The sequence below is a fragment of the Polypterus senegalus genome, chromosome 13 (assembly GCF_016835505.1).
Source record: "Polypterus senegalus isolate Bchr_013 chromosome 13, ASM1683550v1, whole genome shotgun sequence".
NCBI lineage: Eukaryota > Metazoa > Chordata > Cladistia > Polypteriformes > Polypteridae > Polypterus > Polypterus senegalus.
In genome coordinates, this window is record NC_053166.1 from 138,521,854 (window position 1) to 138,537,848 (window position 15,995).

The following is a 15,995-nucleotide window of genomic DNA, read 5'->3' on the forward strand; positions in this document are numbered from 1 at the left end:
ATAGATAGATAGATAGATAGATAGATTTTCACACCACTGTATCTATCTATTTGCCCCCTTCCTGATTTCTTATTCTTTTGCATGTTTGTCACACAAAATGTTTCTGATCATCAAACACATTTAACCATTAGTCAAATATAACACAAGTAAACACAAAATGCAGTTTTTAAATGATGGTTTTATTATTTAGGGAGAAAAAAATCCAAACCTACATGGCCCTGTGTGAAAAAGTAATTGCCCCTTGTTACAAAATAACCTAACTGTGGTGTATCACACCTGAGTTCAATTTCCTGATTACTGCCACACCTGTTTCAATCAAGAAATCACTTAAATAGGAGCTGCCTGACACAGAGAAGTAGACCAAAAGCACCTCAAAAGCTAGACATCATGCCAAGATCCAAAGAAATTCAGGAACAAATGAGAACAGAAGTAATTGAGATCTATCAGTCTGGTAAAGGTTATAAAGCCATTTCTAAAGCTTTGGGACTCCAGCGAACCACAGTGAGAGCCATTATCCACAAATGGCAAAAACATGGAACAGTGGTGAACCTTCCCAGGAGTGGCGGCCGACCAAAATTAGCAGAGATGACTCATCCGAGAGGTCACAAAGACCCCAGGACAACGTCTAAAGAACTGCAGGCCTCACTTGCCTCAATTAAGGTCAGTGTTCACGACTCCACCATAAGAAAGAGACTGGGCAAAAACGGCCTGCATGGCAGATTTCAAGACGCAAACCACTGTTAAGCAAAAAGAACATTAGGGCTCGTCTCAATTTTGCTAAGAAACATCTCAATGATTGCCAAGACTTTTGGGAAAATACCTTGTGGACTGATGAAACAAAAGTTGAACTTTTTGGAAGGCAAATGTCCCGTTACATCTGGCGTAAAAGGAACACAGCATTTCAGAAAAAGAACATCATACCAACAGTAAAATATGGTGGTGGTAGTGTGATGGTCTGGGGTTGTTTTGCTGCTTCAGGACCTGGAAGGCTTGCTGTGATAGATGGAACCATGAATTCTACTGTCTACCAAAAATCCTGAAGGAGAATGTCCGGCCATCTGTCCGTCAACTCAAGCTGAAGCGATCTTGGGTGCTGCAACAGGACAATGACCCAAAACACACCAGCAAATCCACCTCTGAATGGCTGAAGAAAACAAAATGAAGACTTTGGAATGGCCTAGTCAAAGTCCTGACCTGAATCCAATTGAGATGCTATGGCATGACCTTAAAAGGCGGTTCATGCTAGAAAACCCTCAAATAAAGCTGAATTACAACAATTCTGCAAAGATGAGTGGGCCAAAATTCCTCCAGAGCGCCGTAAAAGACTCATTGCAAGTTATCACAAATGCTTGATTGCAGTTATTGCTGCTAAGGGTGGCCCAACCAGTTATTAGGTTCAGGGGCAATTACTTTTCACACAGGGCCATGTAGGTTTGGATTTTTTCTCCTAAATAATAAAACCATCATTTAAAAACTGCATTTTGTGTTTACTTGTGTTATATTTGACTAATGGTTAAATGTGTTTGATGATCAGAAACATTTTGTGTGACAAACATGCAAAAGAATAAGAAATCAGGAAGGGGCAAATAGTTTTCACACCACTGTAGATAGATAGATACTATTTAATGCAATTAATGATTAATTTGTGCTCGAGCTGAGCTTCTTTACCTTTGATTTTGAGCCCTCCATGCTCCGGGACCTCCAAATGTGCCAGTACCACAGAATCTTGTTGATGTTTTTTTTTTTTTTTGTAATATTTAAATAAGCTACATTTCTTACACAGACTTTTAACTTGTATTTAAACTTTGTCAAAGTAGCATATTTTTAAAATTATGCTTATCAGTTTATTTGATTGGTTGATCTGAAAAAGAATAAATTGTGCTGAAAGCACCTGAAACTGCACAAACTGAAATAAACCATCAGGTCAACAGAACAAAAAAGCAGGTTCTGGTGCAGTGGGTGGCATTGGGATGGCATTGGCTTTGAGAAGTGAGGAATGGAATAAACTGCGGTGGGTTGGCACCCTGCCTGGGGTTGTTTCTTGCCTTGTGCCCTGTGTTGGCTGGGATTGGCTCCAGCAGACCCCCGTGACACTGTGTTCAGATTCAGCGGGTTGGAAAATGGATGGATGGATGGATGGATGGAATGGAATGAAATAAAGGAGAGTAGGACCTCCAATTTAAGATTGCAAGATATCCAGCTGAAGTACTGATTACTGCTAGCGCAAGGATACGTATAAACAGTACATGGATTTAATGGCCCAATGGTGTCATGCTGTGCGCCATTGTCGGGCACCCAAGTCAGTCACCATGAGTTCAGGTACCTCGTGATTTGCAAATTAAGCACTGATTACAGGGTTGGCACTCTGCCCAGGCGATGTCAAGTACAATGCAGGAAGAAGTCATCATGCTTTATATTTGGGAAGAGCACTGGAGGATCCAGAGAAAAACCCACACAGATATGAGGAGAGATTGAAGCTTTCAAAGTCAGCATTCAGACAGAAGACTTTGAAGCTTTGAGGTGGCAGTGCTAACCACCATGCCACCCCAGTGCACAGACACATGTTAATAGTAAAAAACACAATGACTAGATAGATAGATAGATAGATAGATAGATAGATAGATAGATAGATAGATAGATAGATAGATAGATAGATAGATAGATAGATAATTTGGAATTGGTTAAATTATTACAGATAGCATACAGGCTTGGGCAGATTTGTGGCAGATGAAATTTAATGTCAGTAAATGCTAAGTATTACACATAGGAAGTAAAAATGTGAGGTATGAATACACAATAGGAGGTATGAAAATTAAATGTACATCTTATGAAAAGGACTTAAGAGTCGTAGTGGGCTCAACACTATCAACTGCCAGACAGTGAAAAAAAAGGCTAATAGAATGTCAGGTTATATAGCGCCCTGATGTGTGGAGTACAAGTCCAAGGAGGTTCTGCTCAAACTTTATAACACACTGGTGAGGCCTCATCTGGAGTACTGTGTGCAGTTTTGATCTCCAGACTACAAATTGGACATAGCAGCACTAGAAAATGTCTAGAGAAGAGCAACTAGGCTGATTCCAGGGCTACAGGAAATGAATTATGAAGAAAGAGTAAAAGAGCTGAGCCTTTACAGTTTAAGTAAAAGAAGATTAAGAGGTGATATGATTGAAGTTTTTAAAATTATAAAGGGAATTAGTCCAGTGGATCAAGACTGTGACTTTAAAATGAATTCATCAAGAACATGGGTACACAGCTGGAAACTTGTTACGGGTAAATTTCACACAAAAATTAGGAAGTTTTTCTTTACACAGGGAGCCATAGACACTTGGAATAAGCTACCAAGTAGTGTTGCAGACAGTAGGACTTTAGGGGCTTTCAAAACTTGACTTGATGTTATTTTAGAAGAATTATGTGGATAGGACTGGCGAGCTTTGTTGGGTTGAATGGCCTGTTCTTGTCTAGATTGTTCTAATGTTCTAATGAAGATAAAGGCACTATATGATTAGATAGATAGATAGATAGATAGATAGATAGATAGATAGATAGATAGATAGATAGATAGATAGATAGATAGATAGATAGATAGATAGATAGATAGATGTCTCTAACCAGCTTGTCAGCCCTACAGCCATAAACAGATATCTTAAGGCGATCGGTAGATACCTGATTGATGATCAAGATCTCATAATGACCTTATTAGCTGTTTTTCAGCTGGCCTGATCTTTCTGTTCTCTCCATGTACGACATAAGAGCAGATGTCATGTAATGTTGAAATGTGGCCAGCACCGTCATCTTTGTGGCTTGTGGCTCCGTCTTCTGCAGTGACTATTCCACTAAAATGAGCTGCTGGCAAGAGTGACAGTGGGCACCCGACTCCGGCTAAATAAGACCATCAAATGTTTCTGAGTCAGTGAAACGTCTCGAGACGCTGACACAGAACGCCTGCAGGTGCATATTCTTTCCTCTGGCTTTTTTTTTTTCTCTTGGTACGGCATGTCTCACAATTGAGATCTCACAAAATGAAACTGCTACGCTATCAGGAAATGTTTCCACTAGACTGGAAGTGAGATATATTTACAGGCACTGATTGATGACCCTGCCCTTCGTAAGTCCCATGTTGTATCGCCAACCTTGAGACAGCATAATTTCGGCATTAGGCCAACAGAATGAAACATGATCCTCCCCAGCAGTGCTGCCATCAGCAGTGTGTGCCTGTTAGGATGTGGGAGCGGGGCTGGGATGGCGAGGCTAGGGAGATGTGTAAGCAAATGGAGAGCAACCGACTGTGTTTGGCAGGGGTCAGCCGTTGTGCAGTGACACTTCTTAATTAATCAAATCTGAGACCTGGTGAAAGGTGGTGCTCGCCAACACTATCTGTCACTCTCACACACATACCCACTTACAGCAGGCCAACCCAGGGGTGTCATTTAACCTGATCTGTATGTGTGCTAGGAAATTGGAGAACCTTGTGAGTATCCATGAGGACACAGTTGGAACATGCAGACTCCACACAGATGGTGGCCAGTCCAAGACGTGTGCATTTAGCAGAGCAGCTGCTTCACTAACCATTGCACCATTGCTCTGCTTTTTATTATATTTTATTATACACGGAATCTATCCTTCTTTCCAAAGTAGAACTCATATTATTTAAAATATTTTGATATTACAAATCTTTTATTGACTGACTGTAAATCATCTCTTGATTACATTATTTAATTCCTTCATTCTTTTTCATATGCTTCAAGGTTTATAGGATCATTATTGTCATATATACAGACTACAGGGAAATTGTTATTTATATGTGCTAATCAACACTGAAATAAAGCAATATCTGAAACTGACAAATAAAAAAATAAGCTTAAAATGACAAAAAGGACACAGAGACTGGAAACTCTGCCACTAAGTCCCAGAAGCTGTCGTTTCACTTTTGACACTCATGTTTGGCGAGTGCTCTTTAAGGAAGCAGCCAGTTGACGACCTGTAAGGCATCACCACCTCACTATTAATATGTCTGCTCTCAGGAGTCGAGAATTTGTTCTTTTCTGTGTGTGATTGGATTGCGTAATTATTGTAACTCCTTGTTGAGTTGGCAAATCATGAAAGCTACTTCTTTGTATTTACTGTGGTTTCACAAATTGATGTTTAATCCCACATTAACAAACTGGATGATGTGTTAAGTGATTAAGTGCACGTGCCGTGGAAAGTAATCAACAGCAAGGGGTTTTGGAGGGGAGATTGGGAACATCATGACAGGTTTTCGTATTATTACAGGGGACAACACCAGTGGTTGTATTCAGTCTTCTTCTTATTATTATTCTTTCTGCTGCTTCCATTAGGGATCACCACGGCGGTTCATCTTGTTCCATATCTTTCCGTCCTCGTCATCTTGCTCTGTCACACCCATTACCTGCATGTCCTCTCTCCATAAATCTTCACTTAGGCCTTCCTCTTTTCCTCTTACCTGGCAGCTCTATCATTAACATCCTTTTCCTAATAAGAAAGGTACCATAGATAGATAGATAGATAGATAGATAGATAGATAGATAGATAGATAGATAGATAGATAGATAGATAGATAGATAGATAGATAGATAGATAGATAGATAGATAGATAGGGCACTATATAATCAACTAGCAAAATACCCGCTTCGCAGCGGAGAAGTAGTGTGTTAAAGAAGTAAAGAAAAAGAAAAGGAAACATTTTGAAAATAACGTAACATGATTGTCAAAGTAATTGTTTTGTGTATTTGGCCGCAGAGTCACAAAGTTGTTTTCGTCTAGCTGCATCAGAAAATGTACCACAACGTCTGACACACCTCCTTTTTAGTGTTTTCTCACAGCTTGGATTGCTGCTGTTATAATCGGTTTGAGTCTACATAAATATATATATATATGTATATACTAGCAAAATACCCGCGCTTCGCAGCGGTGAAGTACTGCATTCAAATTTTATTAAGAAGAAAATTAAACCTTTTTAAACCGTGGGACAATATGCCAATAATTATTTGTTAAGGATCTCTTTGTATACCATGTTGTCAGTTCGGCCCTCTAGTTGTAATATGACCAAGCTGTGCGCTGAGCTTACTCTTGAGCATGTAACTTACAGTTGGCCATGTGAACAGTAATCTTGTCTCAAATCTCACAGCTTGGATTGCTGCTGTCATAATCAGTTTGAGTTTCATGGTTTGTTTCAATTACGTTAGTATTTGCAGGATTTGTTGTGTTGAAGTGACATTTGGCATCTGTCAAGCGTTGTAAGCACACAACCGGTTTCATCGATAAAATCACATCCAGCTTTTGAGAGTTTAAACATTCATAAACATCAAAGTGTCCAATACTGAAATCGTCACCTGTGAATCTAAGATGTTTAAGAGGCATTGGCGGTTGTCGAAAGGTGTTAAATATTTGGCCATTTTGGTACACTTGAAAGCGACAACCGAACAATTCAGTGCTCCTGTGTAATATAATTATCTCCTGTACTGTCATCAGTCCACACCTTGAACCTGTCCCAGTCATTCAATACATAAGACAGAATGTTTCTCCGGATATCAAGAGTGAGCCTGATATGGCTGTGCAATATGTAACAAAGAGAATGGAAAAGGTAGGTGGTATCTCCGGGCATGGAAACCACTCGGTAAGTGACAGTTCTTTGATCGATAGAATTTCTTGAAGATGGGCCCATAAGTAACAAAGACTGTTGAAAAGTTCAATATGTGACAGTGGCATCATACTACCGAAATAAGTATGTACATTGGTTTCAGTTAGTGGAGGCCGCCTACCAAATTTCGAGAAGATGGGGCCATAAATAAGAAAGTTCAACATGGCAGACGTTGTTGACCGTTATGACCGTTACGCGGACAATTTTGAAATGAAACCTGCTTAATTGTTGTAAGTAAGCTGTAAGGAATGGGCCTGCCAAATTTCAGCCTTCTACCTACACGGGCAGTTGGAGAATTAGTGACGTTTGTAAAATTCAATATGGTGGCCGACAATGGCGTCATACCACTGAAATAAGAACGTACATTGGTTTTGGTTAGCGCAGGGAAGCCGCCTACCAAATTTCGTGAAGATGGGGCCATGAATAAGAAAGTTCAATATGGCGGACGTTGTTGACCGTTATGACCGTTACTCGTAGAATTTCGAAATGAAACCTGCTTAACTTTTGTAAGTAAGCTGTAAGGAATGGGCCAGCCAAATTTCAGCCTTCTACCTACGGGAAGTTGGAGAATTAGTGACGTGTGGAAAATTCAATATGGCGGGCGACAATGGCGTCATACCACGAAATAAGTACGTACATCGGTTTTGGTTAGGGCAGGGAAGCCGCCTACCAAATTTCATGAAGATGGGGCCATAAATAAGAAAGTTCAACATGGCGGACGTTGTCGACCGTTATCGACCGTTATGACCGTTACGCGTAGAATTTCGAAATGAAACTCGCCCAACTTTTATAAGTAAGCTGTAAGGAATGAGCCTGCCAAATTTCAGCCTTCTACCTACACAGGAACTTGGAGAATTAGTGATAAGTGAGTCAGTGAGTGAGTGAGTGAGTCAGTGAGTGCTTTGCCTTTTATTAGTATAGATATATATATATACTGTATATATATATATATATATATATATGTACATACATATATACATATTGTGGTAGATGGCCCGGACACAAACAGACGGACATCGTTTGTTCACCCAACACACTTATTTATTATATACAATATATACAAATACGTTACGTGCACCCCAGTGCCTCCAGCACCGATCCCCCAAAGTCCAGGCCTCACAGTCCACCCGACTTCCGCTCCTGAATGAAGGGAGGCGGCCCCTTATATAGGAACCTGGATGGGCTCCAGCTGCTTCCCGGCATTCCTCCGCAGACACGCCCCAGTGTGGCGGAAGTGCCGACTGCGCACCCGGAAGCCCTCCGGGTGTCCCCTGTCTTCTTCCCCCCAGCACTTCTGCCACACCAAGTTTGTTCAGGCACCGGGGCGCTGCCATGGGCCCTTACAGGGTTGGGCTTCCAAGCCCTCCATCCGTGGCCCCCAACACAACCAGGGCGGTCGCCCCCTCGCAGTCTGGAGGAGGTACAAGCCCTCCTCCGGTCCTTCTGGGCATCCCGGCTGGCTCCACCCCCAGCCAGATGCCACAATATATATACACATACATATCTTCATATATATATACATATCTACATATACATATATATATATATATATATATATAAATACCTATCTACATCATATATACACACACATACATAAATACATATATACATACACACAAATTATATATATGTGTGTGTGTATGTATGTATGTATGTATGTGTGTATATATATATATATAGTATATATATATATATATATATACATATACTTTGTACATACACATACATACACACAGGTATATATATGTATGTGTGTGTATAGCTTTGGTCACTGAGTGCAAGGGAAAAATAATAAAATGTAGTCTGTAAGTTATTAAACATTAAAACATTAACGTTTTAAGAAGTAAACCTACATTGAGCATTACTGGAGTGGTTTCAGGTAAACTATATTTTAAAGCCAGTATAACACAACAGGTAAGTAACTAACAGCAGCTAAAATATATATGGATCATCTCTCGGTAGTAGATCCCTTTTGAAAGGCGCTACACGACGGCTGTGGTATAGAAATCACATTTTCTATGTGAACGTCCAAATTTCTGCCTCTGGTAATGTGCCTTACCAGCATTACCAGCAATTAAAGAAAATTAGTTTTGTGTCCTCTGCAGTGTTAAGAGAGAAAGGCTTTGGTTTGGGATAAAAGGAAAAAAGGTTTAAAGAAAGGAAAGTTGCCTTTTTCTTTTATATAGTATAGAGAGATGTCTTCGCTGACGATATGAGCGCCTTTTGGGGACAGTCGCGGTGGGTCTTGTGTAGACTGGTGAGATGTCCCCGCCATTAATCGGCTGTGATGGCACTGTCACTCCTCCACTCCTGTGCGTGTCTTCATAATCCGAGCTGACGACCTCATAATCATATACATGCAAAAGAAAGTGCGAAGCGCCTTAAAATTAGTTTTGCTTCGGTCTAGAAAAGGGATCCGTGTTTGAATTTTTGGGCTATAGCTCAGGGGGAGGAGGAAAAAAATTTAAAGTGCTCACTTTGACTTAAGGCAGAAGCGCAGTCAGCGTCTCAAAGGCCGGCACAGCTATGCGCGCGCACCGGTTGCTCGAGTTTTGCAGGGCAGGAGACGCCACTTTTTGCAGACACGTTCACGTGATCAAAAGTCTCCGCGCTCTTTGGAGGTCATATATATATATGTGTGTTAAAGAAGTAACGAAAAAGAAAAGGAAACATTTTAATAATAAAGTAACATGATTGACATTGTCATTGTCATGAGTGTTGCTGTCATATATATATATATACTGTATATATATATACATATATACACACACACATAAACATATATATACATATACACACATATATACAGTATATATACATATACATCCACATATATATACATATATATATATATATATATATATATGTGCACAAAACCACGCTTTTATCAAGGCTTCCGTCAGGTAGTCTTTTGAAATGAAATTTTCCTCCAATCAGTCCTAGCAACGCGCCTTCTTCCGACTCTTACATTTTTGTAGCTCTGATGTGTGCATCAATGTAATCGGTGTACCAGGAAATTATGCATTGACAGAAGTTCCCCTTTGCTTGGAATGCAAAGTGTGATTAAATGCGTTATTTTTTAACCCGTTATGGAGCACATGCATCGAAGCTTCTCAGCTGTGCTTGTGCTAAGAAAAGGAAACATTTTAAAAATAACGTAACACGATTGTCAATGTAACCTTTTGTAAGTAGTGCCTGGAGGATTCAGAGTGTGGAGAAACTCTAGAGACAGCGTGTGTATTAACTTGTGGATTTTTCTGTGAGTATTTGGTAGCAGCATCACTAAGTTGGTTCCGCAAGACTTTGTTAGCTGCAGAGCTCAGCTCAGACCGAAATGAGGAGAATGGGAGGGGAGAGGATGACGTGATTCCCCCACCCGCCTTAACTGTCAATCCCCCCACAAAGACAGTCTCTCGGAATTTGCATAAGCACAGCCCCTCACCAGCAATGTTAAATTTGTTACAAAGTGATCAAAACTCTCGTTTATATCCTGCGTCCTCTCATTAAACTTGTATCCCGCATTACCCGTGGGCATGACAAACGCCAGCAGCAGCGTGTCTATGAACTTAATTTAAACTTTAGGTTTACACCGTGCTTTGTTTCCGAAGTAGCTGCACTCATGAATATGGTTGTATGTGTCAGTCGCTCGCTTCTTATTGTTTCGCTGCCTTCTCAATTGTATAATGCATGTTTTCTTCAGCGCTTTTTGGAGCTCTTCCTTGTTTTCTACGTACTGCGTTGACAGTCAGTTCACGTGATTACGTGGGAGGCGTGATGATGTCACATGAAACTCCCCCCACGGCCATCGAGCTCAATATGGAGAAAAATAGGTTCCAGTTATGACCATTACGCGTAGAATTTCGAAATGAAACTCACCCAACTTTTATAAGTAAGCTGTAAGGAATGAGCCTGCCAAATTTCAGCCTTCTACCTACACGGGAAGTTGGAGAATTAGTGATGAGTCAGTGAGTGAGTGAGTGAGTGAGTGAGTGAGTGAGTCAGTGAGGGCTTTGCCTTTTATTAGTATAGATAGATAGATAGATAGATAGATAGATAGATAGATAGATAGATAGATAGATAGATAGATAGATAGATAGATAGATGTGAAAAGACACTATAGCCTATCTCAGCCAACACAGGGTGAGAGGCAAGAAACAAACCCCGGGCAGGGTGCCAGCCCACCGCAGTGTTTATATTATTTTATATTAAATATTTTTTGCTTTCATTCCACTGTTTCTCTCCATCTTGGCTATGGTCTTGCTTTCTAGCACAGCAGCTAATGTGCAATTGGAAATGGGAATGTAAAAAGATGAAAATCCATGCTTGAGCATAAGCTAAATGAAGCAGAAAGGAAAGTGACACCCATGAGCGTTAGTCAGCCCCCCACACATGCACAATATTGACCAGTGTTATACAAACCCCTCGTGTAAACTGCCTTCCCTCCAGAGTGCTTCTTTTTCTCAGCTCATCTGAAGCGTGGAGTTCACAAAGGTCAAGCGGCTTGCAGAAGCCCAAAGAATACGAGAGGCAGCGGCTTGCTGCCTCTGCTGATAATTTCGATTAACTTTCTAAGGCTGGCGCGTATGCCAGTGCTATCTCGGCTCTTTATAGTAAGCTGGGTGGGGCTGGCCCTCTGCACTCTCCGCACACCCACGAGTTTGGTTCAGGTAGCTCTTCTTTAACATATATAATGCTTGAAACTAGAGGTTTTTAATTAAAAATGCAAAGATGTGCACTCGCAAATAATAAATTCCACCCACCCTCCCCAATTCAAAGAACACCTTCCCACAAGCAGACATTTGATCAACTGAGAGCTGGCATTTGTTGTTTACACAATGTTGTCATTGCAGCCCCCCACACAGATGCTTAGCTCCTGGCAAGCGTTCCCACAACTCTGTGCCGAGGTCATGTTTTAAATGTAAATATAATTTTGTGCCAATTGCTACACAAAGCTTGTAGTAAATCAGTTAAAATACTCTGTGTGAACTTAAATATATGAATGTATGAATCTTGGGTTTGCTTTGCAAAGTTATCTTCTTTACTTTTAACTTCCTACAGTGCTATCACAAAGTGCTTTCAAAGGTTATTTTTTTTTTTCTTCATACGGTGCCTTTCACAGTTGGAACTGGCACAAAGATTTTTCAGGGTGATCTTTTATTACTTCACATAGTCCCTTTCATAGTTGACACTGTTACCAGCTGCTTTACAGAATACTTTTTTACATCATATAGAGCCGTGACTTTCTGTGGGTACAGTGGCAGTGATGCTGCCCAGCAACAAAGCGGCTGAGCTTCACGTCCTGCATGGAGTTTGCATATTCCCCGCATGTCCAGATGGTGTTCCTTCAGGTGCTTCGGTTTTCTCCTACAGTCCAAAGACGTGCAGGTTATGTTGATTGACCCTATTGTGTGTATGTGCTTGTGTGTGTTTTTGTGTGTGCCCTGTGATGGACTGGAGCCTGTCCAGGGTTTGTTCTTGCCATGCACCAAATACTTGCTAGGATAGGCTCCAGGATCCCAGTGACCCTGCTCAGGAGAGCAACTTTAGAAGACAGATAATGACTTTCACACTTATCATTGTCACAAATTAGTAATGCTACGTCTTTTGCAGTCTGCATTACCTCTAGTTGCTTGTCTTTACAAAATGATAGGGCTACCACCATGCCATCCGTCCTCATCCTTCTTGATCTCTCCTCTGCCTTTGAGACAGCAAATCATCACATCATCCTTGCTACCCTGTCTGATCCAGGTATCACTGGGATACCACCTCTCAGACACATCCTACTTTATGTCCTGCAGAGGAGAGATGACTGACTTGCATCAGGCAAGCATAGAGGTGCACCAGAGATTAGTGCTTAGGCCCTCCTCTTCTGCTTGTACACCATCTCATTAGGTTCTATCATCCTGTCCCATGGATTCTTATATCAGAGTTATGCCGAGGATGCACTGCTGTTTCTGTCATTCCTGCCACAGGACGACACAGAGTCTGGTAGTATAAAGTTGAAAAGTGCTGCATCTTTGTAACTATGATGGCAAAAGTCTGGAAGAGTCTGTATATTTGAAACTAAGGGAGTATAAGGTTGAAAAGCACTTTTTAACTATAGTAGTATAAGTTTGAAAGGTACTGTGCCTTTTTAATTATGGCAGTATAAGGTTGAAAGATAGATAGATAGATAGATAGATAGATAGATAGATAGATAGATAGATAGATAGATAGATAGATAGATAGATAGATAGATAGAGCTTATCCCAGCCAATACCCCCAAACTGCCAGATGGAGCCCTCCCTGCAACATGGAGGAGCCCCGAATTCCAGCAGGGCATCATGGACTTTGGAGTTTTCACTTACAGTTTTGCTGGATACTGGGGGGGGTGTGGGTGGGGGGTTTGGGTGCTGCCAGAGGATGCAATAGGGAGGTTCAAGGACTTATATTTTCCATACAGCCTGGAAGTACATCCCAGTCATGGGGATATGTACTCTTGGGTTGACGAAAAGGAGTTCTACCCGACCCATAGGTGTTATAAAGTCACATGGACACAGAGAGAGAAGCACTTCCGAGTCAAAGAAGTATAAAAGGATTGTGGGAGATCCCAGCGGTGGGCTGAGTTGGGAGGAAGGGTGACTGAGCTGCTGGGAAGTGTGGAGGATTATTGTCTGTGTGATTATTGTATTATTGTATTGAGCATTGAGAATAGTGGTGGTGGAGGTGCTTTGTGCACATTATTATTATAATAAAGTCATCATTTGGACTTTTATCTGGTGTCCGGAGTCTGGTCTGAGGGTTCAAGGGGACAACAGTGCCCCCTATCTGTCACAATATATATATACTGTATATATATGTATATATATAGAGAGAGAAAGAGAGAGAGAGAGAGAGAGAGAGCGCAATATATGATAGATTGATAAAACTTTATTTGTATATTTTATTTATTTAATATTTTTATTTATTTAATAATTAGGTAAGTAAGTAATTAAATAAATATGCAGACACACTCTTTAAACACATATCAGTGTGACTAAAAAGTGAGAAAATTAAAAAGACAGACATGGCAGTGCCAGTCTTAGTGAGGCACTATAGAGATGCATTGCTGTTGGTGTAAATGAGCCCTTTAACTGTTTCTTATCACACTTTTCCTTAATAATTCGTTGGCTGAAAGTGTTCCATGTCTTCGCGTCAGAGAGTGGATGTGCAGAATGGTTCATAATGGTACTCGGTTTTGTTTAATTTCCCTCATTTACTGTGACCTTCAGGGGGTCCACAGTGTGTCCCGTTACTGAGCCTGCTCTTTAATTAGCTTGTTGATTCAGTGAGCCTCTATTGGGTTAGGGTTAGAGTTTGGGTTAGCCCAGTGCATCCAGTTCAAATCATGCTGGCCATCACAGAGTTGTAGAAGATGTGAAGGATGTCACTACCCACATTCAAGGAATGCACTCTCCTAAGAAATTAGAGCCTGCTCTGCCCATTCTTATTTAGTTTTTCTGTGTTCTGAGACCAGTTCAACCTGTAATTGATATGGACCCCCAACTACTTGTATTAGTGAGCGGATATTGAGGCTGTTTGGCCTGGTGAAAGTCAACAACCAGTTCCGTGCTTTTGCTGATGTTAAGTTGCAGACAATTCCTTCTTCACCAAGAAACAGAGTTCTCCACTTGACTCTTCTTCCCTGCCTCATCCCTTTTTATCAATAAACCCAATAAGTGCAGAATCATTTGTCCTGGTGTTAAATTTATAGTCAGAGGTGTGCAGAGTGGAGACAAAGTAACAGGCCTGCTCCTTGTGGTGCTCCAGTGTTGCTCACTCCCACATCAGAGACACAGTCCTTGAGTCTCACAAACTGAGGTCTTCCTGACAGATGGTCGGTTATCCAGGACACCATTGGTTCATCCACCTGCATGTCTCTGAGTTTACCCCTTAACAGGAATGGCTGGATGGTACTGAAGACTCTGGAGAAATCAAAAAACATCAACCTCAGAGTGCTGCCAGCTTTGTCCAGGTGAGAATAAGCCTTGCGAAGTAGTTAGATAATTGCGTTCTCCACTCCAATCTTTGTCCGATAGGCACAGTGGGTCCAGGTGGTTTACCTTAAGAGGACCCATATATTCCAGGACCAGTCTCTCAAAGGTCTTCATGATGTAAGTGCCACCGGTGTGTAGTCATAAGGTGAACAGGCACCATGCAGGATGTTTTCCACAGCAGCAGCACTTTCTGGGTCCTTAGTGACAGACTGGACAGGTGACAGAGGACACCACAAGAGGCCTTAAGAACTCGAGTATAATATTAAAAGGCGTTGTATCTTTTTATGTGTGGTAGTCTATGGTTGAAAGGCATTGAATCCTTTTTAACTACAGTAATTTAATATTGAAAGGCGCTGTATCTTTATAACTGTAGTAATATAATTTTTCATAATGCTACTTCATGCTTGGTAGGGCTCTTACAACAACCTTCTTAGTGTCCTGTTTTACTTTTTATTCTATTTACTACAATTCTGTTCTTTTCTTTTTCCTTTTAAAAAAGTTAACCAAATGATATGCCCATAAGTGCGACTGTTTCAAACCGAATTGCTGCCTTCTGTGTTAAATTAAATCAAGGCTAATTACACGAGATGTTGGAATTGCTGGAAACTCAATTAGAGCCCAAATCCTATTAGAGGTAATTGTTTCCGCCCTTTGCAGTCACGCTTTCCTTGAGCACCTCATATCGATGATAGCTCTTTGTCGGCAGTGAGTGTCAGGCACTTTACGCCAGAGAACATGGCACCTGGTGCAGGTAAATGGAGGTGGAGCAGCCCAGAGCTTTGTATCGTGTTAAGTCTAACAAAAGCTGCCAATCCTTTTCAGTTTTGTCTGCAAAATCTAAGTGACTCTCAGGAGCCAGCAGCAGGTTTTAGAAGCCTAACAAGCTTCTTTTACTAATGGATGAAAGAGAACGCCAAAGGGCAACACTGCTGACTTGGGCAGAGTTACAGCTGGCATAGGAGAGCTTACATCTTACAAAGTTGTGACAAGTTCGACAAACCGTGCATCGGGCCCAGCAGGTGGACATTCTGATGGATTTGCCAACAACAAAACAACATCTTTCTCCTACTCCCAGGGAGGTGGCCTCACTTTGAATTAGTCACTTTTTGAGTCTGTGCTACGCAGTGCCCCCTGCTGGGTGATGTGTGACTTGAATAATGAACGCTTCTCCAGCAGCTTGCCCAACGGTGCCGGCGCAGCAGCGACTTCCTTCTTACTGCCGCTCACCTCCTCCTCATTGCCTGCAGTGTCAAAACAGCTGTGGTGTCTTTGGGAAGTCTCCGAGGCCCCTGCTAGTTTAATAGAAGAGAACAGTCATTTGT

The 15,995-nt window shown here is 41.3% G+C and overlaps 1 protein-coding gene across 1 annotated transcript in view; it reads left to right on the top strand.

The window, feature by feature from the left end:
- The window catches only part of hs3st4 (heparan sulfate (glucosamine) 3-O-sulfotransferase 4), a 307,731-nt gene that overhangs the window by 276,754 nt on the left and 14,982 nt on the right, over positions 1–15,995 (top strand). The gene's annotated exons all lie outside the window — the stretch shown is intronic.